General features: G+C 52.5%; 1 pseudogene; it reads right to left on the bottom strand.

Annotated features, from left to right (window-relative positions):
• Positions 1-304: 304 nt before the first annotated feature.
• The window catches only part of LOC135405260 (zinc finger protein 883-like), a 290,064-nt pseudogene continuing 274,199 nt past the window's right edge, over positions 305-16,169 (bottom strand).

The raw sequence follows: 16,169 nt of genomic DNA, 5'->3' as shown, positions 1-16,169 counted from the left end.
TTACTGCACAATAGAAACACTAAAACTACCAGGAGTACAGGATAAGATAGGACAGTGCTCTACACTAAAGCAATTGTTGAAGCAATTCTACTCAAGCTTCCACAAAAGCAATAATTCTTAATTAGAGATGGATGGAACTCCCCCAGACCAACACTCGTGGGGAGATCTCTGCTCTCAGCCTCCAGGAGTGACTTTGGGGGGTCCCCAGCCAAGGCAGGAATCTCCACACACCCCCCAAGAAGGGTTCTGTTGGAAAAACCTGCCCATGGGAAAGGGGACTGAGGACTGGCCCTTTGTGGTCGAAAAGGGATGGACTGACAGTCACTGGACTCCAGAGGTTGCCTCCCCATCAAGGCTTCATTTGGGGTGGAAGCAGCAGCTGAAGCTCTTCCTGCAGGTGGGGCACTGGTAGGGCTTCCCTTACTGGTGGGTCCTTAGGTGGTACGTCAAGCCAGACCTGTAGGCAAAGCTCTTCCCACACTCCCCACACTTGTCGGGCCTCTCCCCGGTGTGGATGCGCCGGTGCCTGACGAGGGTGCAGTTCCGGTTGAAGCCCTTCCCGCAGTCGGTGCAGCGGAAGGGCCTCTCATCCGTGTGTGTCCGCTCATGCCTGAGGAGAGTTGAGCTGATCTGAAACCCCTTCCCACATTCCAAGCACTTGTAAGGCCGTTCCCCGGTGTGGATGACCTGGTGGGTGCGGAGGTGGGAACTGTCACAGAAGTCCTTCCCACATTCCCCACATGTGTAGGGCCGCTCCCCAGTGTGGATGTGCAGGTGTCGGATCAGGTTGGAGTTCCTCCTGAAGCTCTTCCCACATTCCCCACACCTGTAGGGCCGTTCCCCAGTGTGGATGAGCTGGTGCCTGATGAGGTGGGAGTTGTGCTGGAATCCCTTTCCGCAGTCAGTGCAGCGGAAGGGCCTCTCATCCGTGTGCGTCCGCTCATGCCTGATGAGAGTTGAGCTGCGCTGAAACCTCTTCCCACATTCCAAGCACCTGTAGGGCCGTTCACCAGTGTGGATGAGCTGGTGTTTGCAGAGGCTGGAGCTGTCACTGAAGCTCTTCCCACATTCCCTACATGTGTAGGGCCGTTCCCCAGTGTGGATGTGCTGGTGGGTGAGGAGGGCAGTGCTCCTCCTGAAGCTCTTCCCGCATTCCAAGCACCTGAAGGGCTTCTCCCTGCTGGGAGGCTGATCAGGGACCACCAGCTCAGAGCTCCCGCTCAAGCTCCGGCCACCTTCCCAGCACAGGCTGGCTCTTTCCTCCTCAGAGCACCCTGGGATGGCTTTGGAGCCCCTCCTGCGGGGGGATCTCCGGCCCTTTTCCTCCCCGCTGCCTTCCTGCGCCGGGGAGCCCTTCAAAACGGCCTCTCCCACCAGGGTCTCACGGGGGGATTTGTCCTCCGGGCTCTCCGTCCTCAGCTCGGGGCCTGGGGCAGGAAGCAAGAAGGACAGGCAGGGGATTTGCCTCCGGCCCACAGGGAAGGCCAAGGACATCCCCCCAACTCTGGCCCCGGCAGGACGGCGGCGCCAGCGGGGTTGTCCTGCAGCCGGGGCCATGCTGGGCTGACAGAGCCAGCACAACACCCGCCCAAAGGGACACTGACTTCCTCCTCACCTGCCTGGGGGGCCCAAGGCATCTTCCTCTTCCTCGCAGCCTCCTCCTTCATCCGCCCAAGCTTTGGGAAGGACAAATCCTGATGGGGGGGAAAACAAGGGCTGACTGTGTTGCCTTGGGGGTTCCTCCTGCCCAAGTCCATCTCTAGAGCTCATTGGGCATCCTATGTCCATAAAAAGCTCCAAAACACCAAGATTCAGCCCAGAAAAACCCAAACCAATGAGATTCAGGCAAAAACCCTCTCAAAACATTTTTGCCCAAACTGCAAAAACTTGAGATTCAGCCAGAAAATACTCCAAAATATGAAGGTTAAGCCAAAGAAATTCTCCCAGGAGTTACACCTCTCTGGTCTGTCCCCTCCGGGGTTGGGAACAGCTTCCCTCTCTGCGATGCTGCAGGTCCCACTCAGGGATGCTGGGAGCGCTGGGGGTCCAAAGGGTCCCTTCTCCTCTGACTCTCGCCTTCGGGATGCCAAGTTCCCAGACATTCCCGCTCTCCAGGTTCTCCACTCTGTTGTCCCAGGGATCCCCCAGCTCCGGCATCTCCCCGCTCCGCCCTCCACACTCGGCAGCTCCCGCTCTCCACACCCACCCCTGGCACTCCCGGGGGGCCCCTAACCCGCTGTGTCCCCCCCGCTGGCACCGGGCTGACAATGGAGCCGGCGGGGCCTGACCCAGCAACACCAACCCCCACCGCGGGGGGGACCTGCATCCCCCCACCCACCGCCAGGGCTCTGCTTCCAACCCAGCCTGGCACCCCCAAAAAACACCTCCTGCCCACCCCCAAGAGCCCCCAAGGGCACAGCCCTGCACAAGGGTGGCTGTGCTCAAGGAAACCAAACAGCCCCACAGGTGGGGGAACACCAGAGGCTGCTGTGGGGCAATGAGAGCAGGGAGCAGATGGAGCCCCCTGACACGTGGGCGGGTTCTGGGTTCAGCCTGAGAAGGCACAATTTGGCACCAACAGCACGGCCCTGACCGCTGGCTCAGCACAGGGGGCCCGAGCTCCCCCCTCTCCAGGCTCTCCGGGCTCTCGCAGCTCCCCCCTCTCTCCAGCCTCCCCCGCTCTCCAGGGATCAAGGCATGGGGACACAAAGGCACCCCCACGGCAACCCCACTCCCAATCTCCCCCCTCTCCTTAGCACCCCTCTCCCACCCATTTCCAATCAGCCTCCCAGATCCTGACTCCCACCAGCTCCCTTTGGGGGTCCCACCCGCTCTTTTCGCTTCTCTCACCCCTTTCCCATCGTGGCCGCTCCGCTCACCCGACAGCAGGAGGAAGGGCAGGGACAGGGGTGGAGCAGCAACAGCAACAGCAGGAGAACAATTGTCCCCCATCCCATGGGTGCCCGGGAAGGGGAACTCATCCCAAATATCCTGGGGGGAGAATGGGGGGTCGGGACATACTCGGGCTGCCAGCACAGATTTCCCTGCAAAGTCTGCAGGGAGTCAAACCCTGGAGAGGAGATTGTGCCCCATGGATGGGATTGCAGAGGGTCCCTCAGGTCCCCAGCAGAAATCAGCAATCAGGAATATACACAAAAGGTCCCCACAAAGATTTGGGGGGCAGTGTCTTGTAGCTAGGGAAGAGCATCATCCCACCGTGGCGGGGCTGGAAAGTGGGAGGCTGCTCCAGGGGTTTGCAAGAGGCCTCGTGCTCTGCTCAACCCCACCAGTGCCTGGTACCAACACCCCCGGCTGCCCCCGGCCCTGGGCAGCTCTGCTGCCACAGGCTGTGCCCTCACCGTGGCCCTGCAATGGCCCTGCCTGTCCCTCACCCGTGGCCCTGCCCGTGGCCCTGTCCCTTGGCTCTCTCTCTGCCAGCTCAGTGTGGGGCACACGGGCTGGGGGTCCCTCCCGGGCAGCCGGCGTTGGCTGGGGGGATGTGAGGGCTGGGCCTGCTCAGCACAGCCCCGGCCTCGTGCCCAGCGCCTCTTTCCTGACCCACACAAGAGCTTCCCGGCCCCCCCAGGGCTCCCCTGCTGCTGCCTCTGCTCCTGGCCCTGCCTTTGCTGCTCCCTTGGCTGGGGCAGCAGCTGCAGGGGGGGATGGCAGCAGCTTCAGCTCCACGGCACTTCCTGGGGGGAGCTCAGCCCGGGGGGGACGGGCAGGGACCTGATGGGGATGGACAGGGGCCCAGCAGGGAAAGGCAGGACCTACAGGGGAAGGCACAGGGACAACCTGGCCCCCCACACTGCCAGGGCTGTCTCTGCTCCTCCTTGCAGGCTCCGTGGCCAGGCACAGTTTGTGTTCCTGGGTGCCCACCATCTCAGCACTTGGAGACGCTCAAATCAGCGCCCGCAGCTCTGCAGCAAAGCCCCAGCTCACCTGGCACACAGGGGATGGACACAGCACCTTCTCAGGGATGGGCATTCACAGCTTTGTCTTCTTTCCCACCACAGGGCTCTCCTTCCTCAGCAGCACCTCTGCCTTGCACTTATTCTCAGCCTCACCTCAGGGACAGCTCTGGGCTCACCTCTGCGCCACTTCTCAGCCTCACCTCAGGGCCTGGGCTCAAGGACAGGAACCTGCAGGGAGGGGACATCAGGTGCAAGCTCAGGGCTGCCTGCTTGCACTGGCCTCTGGGCTTCTTTCTCCTTCTACAACCAGCCCAGAACTTAGCCTGCTTTTCTAACACCACACATTTACACACTAACCTTGGAGATAGATATGGACAGACATCTCTATCACCCTGGGGATAGAGCCGCAAGCATGTGCAGCCATAGGAATGGGAATCAGAGAATCACAGAATCAGCCACGTTGGAAAAGACCTCTGAGATCATCAAGTCCAACCCTGGATCCAACCCCGCTGTGCTTCCCAGACCATGGCACTGAGGCCACATCCACTCTCACCTTCAACACCTCCAGGGACGCTGACTCCACCCCCTCCCTGCCCAGCCCAGTCCAAGGCCTGATGACTCTCTCACCAAAAAATTGCTTCCTAATATCCAACCTAAACCTCCCCTGGCACAGCTCAAGACCCAGCCCTCTTGTCCTACTGCTGCTTCCTGGCAGAACAGCCCCACCCCCACCTGGCTCCAACCTCCTGGCAGGGACTTGCAGACAGTCAGGAGGTCTCCCCTGAGCCTCCTCTTCTCCAGCCTCAACACCCCCAGCTCCCTCAGCCTCTCCTCACACCACTTGTGTTCCACTCCCTTCCCCAGCCTCGCTGCTCTTCTCTGCTCCTGCTCCAGCCCCTCCAGGGCCTTCCTCAACTCAGGGGCCCAGAGCTGGACACAGCACTCCAGGGGCGGCCTCACCAGCGCTCAGTCCAGCCCAACAATCACTTCCCTGCTCCTGCTGACACACTCTTCCTCACACAGGCCACCAGCCATTGGCCTTCTTGGCCACCTGGCCACACTCTGCCTCCTGTTCAGCTTCCTGTCCATCCACACTCCCAGCTCCCTTTCTGCCTGCCTGCTCTCCAGACACTCTGGCCCCAGCCCGGGGGGCTGACGGGGCTTCTTGTGCCCAAAGGGCAGGACCAGGCCCTTGGCCTGCTGGAACCTCATCCCCTTGCAATCAGCCCATGGATCCAGCTTGGCCAGGTCCCTCTGCAGAGCCCTCCTGCCTTCCAGCACATCAACACACCCCCAGCTTGGTGTCACCTGCACATTTGCTGATGAAATGCCTGGTTCTGCAGCAGCTGCAGATGCTCAAGGGGCAGCAGGACCAAGTCAGGGGCCTGGGGGGGCCTGGGGGCTTTGGGGTGCAGGAAGGTCCTGGGGGAGCTGAGGAGGGGCTTTGGGGATTGAGGGTACAAACCAGGACATACCAGAACAGACCAGTACAGACCAGTACCTCCTCACTGCTCCCCAGATCTCTCCTGGACTTGGGCCAATTGTCATGGGACACCTGAGCCCCCCCAGTGCGCTCCCAGTACAGCCCAGTGCCCCCAGTACAGTCCACTGTGCTCCTGTCCCAGCGTGCTGGGTGATCCCTTTTTGGGGGGTTGGAAGGGATTTGATGAGGGGGCTGCAGGAGATTTGGGGGGATATGGAGGGGTGGGATGGGGATTTAGGGGGTTTAGGGGGGCTTTAGGTGCATTTAGGGAAGTTAAAAGAGGTCTTAGAGGCATTGGGGGGTCAAAAGGATCTGTGTGGGGAGGGGATTAAAGGGAAAATGGGAGGTAGGGGATATTTGGGGGGTTAATGGGGCCTGGGGGGGGAGAGGAGGGGCTGCACCATGAGCAGCTGAGTCCTGAGACCTCCCCGGTGTCTTCAAGACCCTCTTGGTGTTCCTAATTCCCCCCCTTGACACTCCAAGACAAGCCTGGTGTCTCCAGTGTCCCCAGGGCCTCCCCATTGCCATTATTCCCCCCTTGACACCCCCAATTCCACTGGCCCCATGCCCATCCCTGATGTCCCAACCCTCCATCTCAACCCAGGAGCCCCCCCTGGCCCTTTTGACCCCAAAAATGCCCCCCCACACGTTCACAGAAAGGCCAAGGGCATCTGGGGACACGTTGGGGACAGCTGGAGGGCTTTGGGGGGCACTGGGTGATTACTGGAGGATACTGGGACACACTGGGGGGAACCAGAGGGCACTGGGAGGGACTAGAGGGTTACTGAGGGATCCTGCGAGGGCACTGGGAGGGACTGGGGAGTTACTGGGGGATTATCAGGACACAGGGAGAGACACTGGCAGGTTACTGGGCCATACTGGGGGTTACTGGGTGCTCACTGGAGGATCACTGAGCCATCCTGGGGGGCAGTGGGAGGTCACTGGGACACACTGGCTAGTCACTGAGGGGGTTACTGGGCCGTACTGAGGGGCACTGGGATCCCCTTACCCGGATGCGGTACATCTCCCCCCCGGACTTCGGGGGGCACCCCCAGGACTCCTTCCCCTGGGGGCTGGGAGATCCCCTGAACCCCACTGCTGGGCTTTAGGAAACCCTCGGGCCCCAGTCCCTTTGGGGTCTCTGTCTGCTGCGTGTTGGGGGTCTCTGGGGTTCGGGGGGGCATTGGGATCCCCTTTCCCTGGGGTCGGTCCGCCGGGCCGGCAGGGGGCGCTGTGGCGGGAGGGGTAATGGCGGGTCGCGGGTCATGCCGGCGGGTAACGCCGGCGCGCCTGCGCAGTGCAGCCAGGGCGCTGGGACAGCCCCACCCCCCCCACGCGGGTTCCAGGCCCCGCGCTCTGACCCTCGGGAACCCCCGAACCCCTCGGCTAAACCCTCCCGAGCCCTCCAGCCTTTCCACCCACAGCCGCGCTCCCCGCAGCCCCGAGCGAATCCCCAGAATCTCGCTCTCCGAGAGCACCCTCACCTCCACCGCTACCGCTGCCCCGCAGACAACATGGCGCTCTGCGCACGCCCCGCCTCTCGAGCCCCCGCCGCAGCCAATCAGCGCTCGGCCCGTCCCCGCCCCGTCCCTGCCGGCCCCGCCCTGTCGGGTGAGCGGGGCGGGCACGGCGGGAAAGCGGCGGGGGGGAAAGAGCGGGGGGGACCCCAAAGGGAGCGCGAGGGGCGGGGGGTCACCCCCAAAGGGAGCTGGGGGGAGCCGGGCTGTGAAGGGACTGCTTTTCCAAACTGCCCTGCTTATCCCGCAAGTGCACACTTCTCTCCTGCTGGGATCTGGCCCAGACAAACCTGAAAATACCTGGAAGTGCCACCTCCACCAGCACTTCCTCCACAGCTGCTTTCAAGGATTTCTCTTCAATTTGCCAAGGAAATGCTTCCAGATCATACTTCCATCTACAAGTCAGAACACCAGCCTGCACCAGGACTCCTGCTTGTTTTCCCTGCACTTGCTGACAGGAGGTGCAGAGGCAGGATGTCAGCACTTCATTACCAACAGCCTTAACGGGGCATGACTCCACTTTTTAACCTTGGAAGAAGAGCAGCTTTTCCTTTTCCTCTCCTGTTTTTTGGGGTTAGTTTTTTTTTACCTTCTGAATAAAAGAACACATGTGTAAACTGAAATAATCTGAACCCAACTTTTAAGAAGACTGACACCTTTGAGCAGCTTCCTCTTAACCCTCTCTCCATGTTGGAGGAGTGGCCAGATGAAGAGTTACCAGCCCATCCTGGCTTCCAGAATGGCACAGCTGGTGGTTAGAGATTCATCTCACAGTTATCTAGAATATGCCCAAACTTGTTCTGCCCTTCCTAATTCCTAACTCAGACCAATGGCTCCAAACCCAGCATCTGGGAGGCTGATCAGGTTGGCAAGAACATTTCCCTGTGTGATAACAGTGTGGGCACAAGGACTGGGAGTGTGTCATAAGAAATCTGACTTGCATACATGGGGTAGGAGACAAAAAAAAACACAGATAAGCAGAAAATGTTTGCAAGGAAGAATTGGCAGCAAATCTGTCAGAAGATTAGTGCAGGTGACTATCAAATACAGGAGAAAACATGATGAAAGGAGTAACTCATGACTCTTTATCTGAGCTATGAAATGAACAGTGACTTCAGCCACTGTTGAGAGATTTTTTTAAATACAGAAGTGAGTTTGCAGTTGTAACATTTTCCACATTAAAGCCTACAGCTGGTAAATAATAAAATAAGCAATTAAAAAGCAATCAAGCTTGCTGCATGAAAACCTCTCAAACAGGCTGCTTCAAACAACAACAGTCTTCTTGCTCCCCTCCTTCCCCCAAGCCCCAAAACTTCACCACATCTCAGGTCTATACTACTCACACACATCACTTGGCAGAGGAAAGCCACACAAAACAAAAGATAAAGAATAATGACTTGTTTTGGTAGGTACTGATGGTCACGTGTGTGGAATGGGAGGTCACAAGAGGAGTGTCAGCTTGGTGGATGGTCCCTCTTGGGAAGTACAGGAAGTCACCTGGCTGCAAGAAAATTGATATATTTAGGGCACCAGGTCAAACCTTACTGCAGTCAGAGAAAATACTCTCTGAGCAGACAGTCTGACAATATATATCCTTTAGAATCACAAAATGGAGCAGTCCTGCAATGTACACTTTAATAACATAAAGAACACTAAGCCAGAAGTTCAGAACCTTAAACTTTCCAACCTGCTGTCAATATTTGCTGAAAACGTGAAAGAAGCTTTTTAACATTACAGAACACACAGACTCCCACTGAGCTGCAGGAAGAGGACAAAGAAGCAGCTGAGATGGACCTGCTGGCAACACAGTGGGCTGGCAGAGGAGCAGTGAAATGGGGATTTGGTCAGATCACATCAAAAGAAAAGGCTAGTATTCCACGAGAAAAGCCAAATAGTCTATAAAAATGGTAATCTGTCACAATACTGTTGTCTGAGATTTTCAGTTAAAGCACTTCCTCCTCCTAAAGACCTTCCTCCTCCTCCTCCCTATCTTTCTTCTCACCTATGTAAATTAAAACTCCACACTGAAAAAAAACTAGATAAGGAAAGTCAAGACAAGAAAGGTGTAAAGCACATAAAATTGCCTCCAAGAAGGAAATAAAAGTTTACTTATGGCTTGTCCTGTAAACACCTACAGAGTTGGACAGCACAGTCAAAGAAAACTGCCTTCCTTACCAGAGTGGGGACTACACCAACCAAGAGTATTCTGAATTCTCTTCATTTGAAAGATGGAGAAAGGAAATATTCTAGAAAGATGTTTAGGGAGGAAATAGAGTCAAACAACAGCATCCCTCTCAGAGGCAGCCACAAAGAGACAACCAAACTTTGACACCAGCCACCCAGAAGAAATGGGTCACAGGAAGTGAACAACAGCAAACAGAAGAAAAATAAATTAAAAACTTGGATAACTTTTAAGCCCATCATTATTCCATAAAAATGAAAGGCACTGAAGTCTGGTCCAAAATATTCCAGAAATGAAAAAGGGAACTGTAGTTTACTAGACTTTGCATCACCCAGTACACGATGACGATTGAATATTCCCCTCTGTCAAACAACACAGCTCATGATGTCAGCATCCCATCCAATGGGTCACACTATTCCTAAAACACCTACACCATCCAACATGTCACACTATTCCTCAAACACCTACACCCAAATGCAGCTCTGCACACTGAGAAGAGCAGAGAGAGGCTCCATAACAGGCCAAAAGGCAGAGAAACTCCTGAGGATTCCAACATGGAGCAGCACCACCAGCTGGACAAGTAACACTTCAAAAGCAGGTCAAACAGAACAGGACAAGCACCAGATTCCCTGCTGACACTCAGTAATCTTCATGAAATGTTCCTTTTATTCCAAAAATCAACCACCAACCAAACACTTGAATTTCACGTTTGGAAAAAGGAAGAGCAATTAATACAGCAAGTTTATATAGGGTTTGGTTCATGCTTCTCTTTATCAGCCAAGGATAAATATTTAAATCTCATTCACCAGAACAGTGACAATGTTCAGTGCAGCAGTAAGTCTCAGTGCACAGAAGGATTAGCCTGAGGGATTACAGGCAGCATGTAAAAGCATAAAAATGTTTTAGAACCATACACAAACCCAGTGTTTTTTCTGCACACAACTCCACAAACATGACCTAGGAGTCAGGGTGCCCAACCTGGAGAGTACTAGTCAATTTACAGAAATAACTGGGGGTTTTGGCCCATTATTTAAATACTAGAAGCAAAGGATACCTTTAAAAAAGGATAGAATCATAGAATCATAGAATCATAGAATCGATTGGGTTGGAAAAGACCTCCGAGATCATCGAGTCCAACCCTTGGTCCAAATCCAGTCCATTTACTAGATCATGGCACTCAGTGCCACGTCCAATCTGCGTTTAAAAATCTCCAGGGATGGTGAATCCACCACCTCTCTGGGCAGCCCATTCCAATGCCTGATCACTCTGTAAAGAATTTTCTCCTGATATCCAACTTAAATTTCCCCTGGCGGAGCTTAAGCCCGTGCCCCCTTGTCCTATTGGTGAGTGCCTGAGAGAAGAGACCAACCCCCACCTGGCTAGAACTTCCCTTCAGGTAGTTATAGACGGTGATGAGGTCACCTCTGAGCCTCCTCTTCTCCAGGCTAAACAACCCCAGCTCCCTCAGCCTCTCCCCATAGGACTTATGCTCCAGTCCCTTCACCAGCCTTGTTGCTCTTCTCTGGACCCGCTCCAGCACCTCAATATCCTTTCTGAACTGAGGGGCCCAGAACTGAACACAATACTCAAGGTGTGGCCTCACCAATGCAGAGTACAGGGGAAGGATCACTTCCCTGCTCCTGCTGGCCACACTATTTTTGATACAGGACAAGATCCCATTGGCCTTCTTGGCCACCTGGGCACACTGTTGGCTCATGTTGAGCTTCCTGTCAATTAGTACCCCCAGGTCCCTTTCTGCCTGGCTGCTCTTCAGCCACTCTTTGCCCAGCCTGTAGCACTGCATGGGGTTGTTGTGGCCAAAGTGCAGGACCCAGCACTTGGCTTTATTGAACTTCATCCCATTGGAATCAGCCCATCTCTCAAGTCTATCCAGATCCCTCTGCAGAGCCCTCCTGCCTTCCGGCAGGTCGACACTCCCTCCCAATTTAGTGTCATCAGCAAATTTGCTGATGATACACTCAATCCCCTCATCTAAATCATCTATAAAGATGTTAAACAGGACTGGGCCCAACACTGATCCCTGGGGAACACCACTAGTGACCGGCCGCCAGCTGGATGCAGCTCCAGACAACTATCACCCAAATTTCTCATGCTCGCAGTGTGCAAACCCTCCCCTCAGTTTCACAGCCACAATCACTGTCTTCAAGAAATGGACCACTTTTAACTTTTCTGGCAATCACAGCCCAGATCACCTAAGGCAATGAAATTCTCATACCTTTAATAGGAACTCATGTGTGGGATTCCCAATCCTATCTTCTGATTCCACATCATATTCCCGAGCTAAAGGCACCCTTGGTTTATGGAGCCGCCAGTGTTTCTCGCCTTCCAGCTGAAGGATAAACACCTGCAAAAGACCATAAATCCAAATCCATAAGGAAGTAATTCCTTTCACATTAATTTTTAGATAGCTACAATTCAGAGAAATTTAAATTTGAACTAATTTTTTTTGTCTCTATTTAGAGACAACAGACAGAGGAGTTGTGAAGTGGGATCTGTTTTATCCTAAGGCAGGCATTTGGAAATCCCTGTTTCTCTCCAGTCACTTAAGTAAGTGCTAGAGAACTAACCCAAAAGGAACATCTGCCACACAAATAGCCAAAATTTCAGGTGAAAGAGGCTTATCCCCAACAGAGCATCAGAAACCTCTATAGGGTGCCCAATGGGGGTAGATGGCATGAGTTAGAAATGCTGGATGTGAGGCTGCTGAATAACAAGCATAAGGAAAATGAAACCCCAGGTGTATTGAATGGAAATGAAAATATTAAAAAGTAAAATATACATATAAGGATTGGACTTTTTGATTTGGTTTAAGTGGGATAGTCCAATTTTTTCTTTATAACGCAGTGTATATTTGTATGTTTCTTTTAGAAGCTGATTTAAAATGCATTTGGACCACAGGAATTCATCATATCAGTAACTTCTTAAAAACAGCAGGACCAACAAGCACTGCTGCTACAGTCCAGCTGAAGAAAGAGCAAGTACTTAGTAAAGGAAAAAGGACTTGTAAATTCTTGGGGCCTGAATGAAGTGAAAATGAAAAAACAGGTGCTAGAAAGCTTCTGCAGCTCTGAAAACAAACTTCTCTTTTTATCTAATGGAAATACCAGGTCTGGAAAACCCAGTTTACATGCTATTATGATTAGATATTACTATTAGTAAATTTTCAGCAAAAATACATAAGAAAAATGACTACAAGGAAACACAAATAAAAAAAACACATTTTCCTATAATGTTTAGTGGGGGGGAGGGTTAGAAGCACACACACAACAGCAAACACTGCCATCAGCAAAAGCCCATGCACAGTTTCACAGGCAAGGTTGTGCTGTCCTACCTCAACATCATCATAGTGAGGAGGAAGGCCCTGGGATCCCTGGGGAGTGATGTAAACATTGGACCCCACCAGAGACCCAAAGGAGCACTCCAGCTTCTCCTGAATCTTCCACAGCTCCTCCTGTAAAAAAAAAAAAAGATGCTGTTACTTGCTGAAGAGCTCAGCCAAGCCCAGCCCACCTCCTCCCCATGGCTTGGGAAGAATGATCACATCAGGGACACAGAGGCTGGGAAGGAAGGTGCTCTGGACCAGTGTTTCTCCTGAAGGAGAGCACTGGAGATGCAAAGGGGATCTGCCATGAGAGTCATTGCTAAGCCAAAAAGTCTGGTGCCCCAACCTGTGTTTGTTCTCTTCCCTGTGCCATCTTTAGGCTGCACAACCAGACAGACAAGGCTGAACAGAGGAAAATAATCCCACAAACAGCAAAACACCATAAGACAAGAAGCACATGCAGGACCTGCATTCTCTCACCAGAGAGAACATACAAAGGTTAGAGACCTTTCACCAGTTACTCCAATCATTTGGGAATATTCAAAACCAAACTTGACTCATCCACACCCCACATGTGACAGACAAGGCACCGAAGGGAAACAGCAGAACGTGCCAAGTACCAGATCCACACAAGTGCAGCTTGGCCATTAAAGCTGACAGCAGCCAGGAACACTATACCTGGGACTCAGCTTGTATTTGGGATCTTATTTGGGTCCACCTCACAATTCAATTGTGTTGACACCTTCAAGACTACCTGAATCAAAGCACCTCCAGGAATCCAAGTCCTTTACACAACTGTGCAGCACCACTGTCTCGTTCTCAAACTCAAGGACTGAGAACACTCAGCTAAAATGGGCTGGTACCTTTCCACGGTGCAATTCACTGGCAAGAACACTGGAAATATTTCACATGGTTTCACACCTTACCCTCCATTAAAGGGAAGTGGCTCAAAAGCCACAAAGTTTGCACAAGGAAACAGTGGGGCAGAAGGGATAATTTAAGCACAGATGCCTAATCATCAATTTTGTGCATTTGTTTTTTTTTTCCAAACTTTTATGTGACAGAGCAAAATTTTAAAAAGAATACATTATTATACATATTATAGCATGAATCAGATTTTGTTCTTACTGCAGAGCAGTGAAACATGATGGACAGTGCAAAAGTATAAACTGTGTTTTAATACAGTTCATGTAAAGATTTCAGCAGGTCATCAATGTCAACCACTTCCCCTGGGGACAGAGATGAAGCCATGTCTAGTGCAACTCAAGCAAAACACACCACATTATTAAGCCAGCATCAATTATATCCAGTGAAACAATCCCACCTTAAATCTCTGAGGCTGATGAAACTGTATTGTTGCCTTTTTCTGGTCAAAATCCTTCTTCAGCTGCATGTAATTCACTTTGCCTTCTTTATTTAAAACCTTCTTCTTTCCATTCACACACTGCAGATATTCACATCTCGCCCATAGTACAGGCCCTGGCTGCACAGCTCCTTCAAGTCTGACAGCTGGAACAGGGACAGGCAGTAAGCAGCCACCAGGGGATCATTGCTCTGGATGAGCAGTGGCTTTTGCTCCCAGTACTCCTTGAAAAACACCTCTTCTTTGATGGGGGAGATCAAGATCCCGAAGAGGCTGTCTGGGTTCTCAAAACTCAGGACTGAGGGAGAACAAGCTGCTTCCAGCTTTGCTCGTTTACACTGTGCCTGTGTTTCTTTTCCCATTTCAGCATGCTTCCCTCCTTTCTTGGGCATGGTTCCTGTTCAAGAGGAGAGAGGACCAAAACAATCAACCAGCAACACAACCTCAAGAGCTCACGGGCCCAGAGCAACAACTCTTACCCTACCCAGTGGGATATCAGAGTATCCCGGGAACAGCTCTGGTTTCAGAGCCTCACTATTTGCTCCAAAGCATTAACACTTTACAGAAGACAGGGAACATTGTTAGGCCTTCCTGTTGATGCTCTGTAATTACTACATTTACAAGTTTAAAACTTGTAAAATTTACCAGTTTAAGAACTAAAAGGCCAAGATTCTGCTTTCAGTCCTGTCGAGCTGTCAAACTTTGTTTATGTAGAACAAAAAGAATTCTTTCATACAAGCACAGACATTTCATTTTAAAGCTGGAAGTCATTTACTTGGTTTTTCCCAGGCAGATCGTATGATTGTGTACCATTATGCAAAAATAAAGAAGTTGATCTACAAATGGTTTGGCTGCCAAATTCTCAGGAAAGTTAAGGGGAAAATCAAGTAACGGTAGGTAACTGTGCAAGTCTGGAAAGCCAACACCTGAGAAGTTTGAACGTGCTGATGCCATAATTTCTAAGTAAAAATGACAGCTCTACTCCCTACACCCATTTGATAGGAAATGCTATCAATTTGTTGAGATACTTTTATTTACACAGATCCCGTGTTTTGAAACTTAAACTCCAGTTCTGGTATTTACATGCAGCACTAAGTTCTTCTGTGCAGCAGGACACCCTTGCTGGCCCACTAACTCCTGGGCAGTGTTTCATCAGCAGCTCCTGCACAGCCTGTCCCTCAACAGTAACCGAGGGTCACCTCAGCCCTGCAGGAGGGAATTCACATCACCTCCTTCCTGAGAGAATGAACATTCCCAACTGCAGCATGAGGCAAGGGAATGCGTAAAAAATTAAAGACTGAAAATCAGTCCCTGACTGACAGCAAGATCTGAAGATGCTGCTGAAGGCACCAAGATCTAAAGCTGACATCCCCAAATGACAGCAACACAAATGCAACCAAGCCTGGATTCATAGTTTTGAATTCCAGACCTAAATCCATTGTACCAACCTCTCAGCTCATTCACACTGATTTAAAGAAGTTACATTCAGATATTTACTATTCATAGAGCGCAGCTTCATTTACAACACGTGCTGTTCTGTAGCGTTCTGCTGGTTATTACAGCTGTTCCAAGCCCCCTGCCATGGGCAGGGATACCTTCCACAAGATCTAGTTGCTCAAACCCCCATCCAACAGGATCCAACCAGGCCTTGAGCACTGCCAGGGATGGGGCATCCACAGCTTCTCGGGGCAACCTGAGCCAATGCCTCACCACCCTCCAGCAGAAAAAAAGTCTCCCTTACATTTAGTCTAAACCTAAACCGTTCAGCTTAAACCCATTGCCCCTTGTCCTGCACCTACAGGCCCTCATAAAAAGTCCCTCTCCATCTTTCTTGCACCACTTAAGTCCTGACAGGCTGCAAGGAGGTCTCCACAGAGACTTCTCCAGATTGAGCCATCCCAACTCTCCCAGCCTGTCTCCGCAGCTGCTCCATCCCTCTCATCATCTTCCTGGCCTTCCCTGGACTTGATCCAACAGGTTTGTGCCCTTCTCACGCTGGGAGCTCCAGAGCTGGATGCAGCGCTCCAGGTGGAGAATCACCAGAGCGCGGCAGAGGGGCAGAACCCCCTCCCTCACCCACGGCCCGCTGAATGGGATGCAGGATACGCCCGGATTTCTGGGCTGGGAGCTCAGCGCCAGCTCAGCCCCAACTTTCCATCCACCAGCACCCCCAATTCCTTCCGTGCCGGGCTGGAGGACAAACCCCAGCGCAGAACCCCACACGGGAGCAGCTGCTCCCCGCCAGGGCTGTTCCCTCCCACACCACGGCAGCTCCCTGGGAAGCGGCGGGAATAGCGCCGGGCACAGCGGGAATAGCGCCGGGCACAGCGGGAATAGCGCCGGGCACAGCGGGAATACCGCCGGGCA

The sequence above is a fragment of the Pseudopipra pipra genome, chromosome W, assembly GCF_036250125.1.
Source record: "Pseudopipra pipra isolate bDixPip1 chromosome W, bDixPip1.hap1, whole genome shotgun sequence".
In the NCBI taxonomy this organism is placed as follows: domain Eukaryota; kingdom Metazoa; phylum Chordata; class Aves; order Passeriformes; family Pipridae; genus Pseudopipra; species Pseudopipra pipra.
The sequence above is the reverse complement of the archived record's forward strand: the minus strand, read 5'-3'. Positions and strand labels throughout refer to the sequence as shown.